The sequence below is a fragment of the Nematolebias whitei genome, chromosome 14 (genome assembly GCF_014905685.2).
Source record: "Nematolebias whitei isolate Nwh7 chromosome 14, NemWhi1, whole genome shotgun sequence".
Taxonomy (NCBI): Eukaryota; Metazoa; Chordata; class Actinopteri; order Cyprinodontiformes; family Rivulidae; genus Nematolebias; species Nematolebias whitei.
The window spans coordinates 29,788,388-29,789,147 of NC_056511.1; positions in this window are offsets into that span (position 1 = coordinate 29,788,388).

Consider the following 760-nt stretch of genomic DNA (forward strand, 5'->3'; position numbering starts at 1 on the left):
TGAGACCTCACAGTCCAAGAAAGCCAACCTGCCATTTTTTACATCTTCTCGTGTGAACTTGATGTATTTATCCACAGAGTTGATGAGGTCAGTAAAATGTTGGACTTCCTGAGATTTGATTTTAACCCAGGTGTCGTCAACATACCTGAACCAATGACTTGGTGGTGTCCCTGAAAAGGACGTCAAGGCTCTTTTTTCTACCTCCTCCATGTACAGGTTGGCAACAATAGGAGAAACTGGAGACCCCATAGCACACCCATGTTTCTGCCTATAATATTGCTCCCCGTATGTGAAGTAGGTTGACTGCAGGCAGAGTTTCAAGAGTTGACACAGTTGTTCTGTGGAAAGTGTGGTCCTACTGCTCAGAGTGGTGTCTTATTTTAATTTTAAACTGACCACCTCTACTGCATCATCAACAGGAATGCATGTAAAGAGTGATGTGACATCAAAAGAGACCATTGTTTCATCAGTCTCCATGATGACATCCCTCACCTTAATAATAATAATAATGAATTTAATTTGTAACGCACTTTTCATTAACAAAAATCTCAAAGTGCTACAGAGTGCAACTAAAATCAATGATAAAATCAACTAAAATCAGTGATAAAATCAACTAAAATCTGTGATAAAATCAACTAAAATCAATGATACAATCAACTAAAATCAATGATACAATCATGTGGAGGCAGAATAGGCTTGCTTAAAAAGAAAAGTCTTTAAGCCTTTTTTAAAGTCAGTCATTGATTGTGGAGCTATCAGA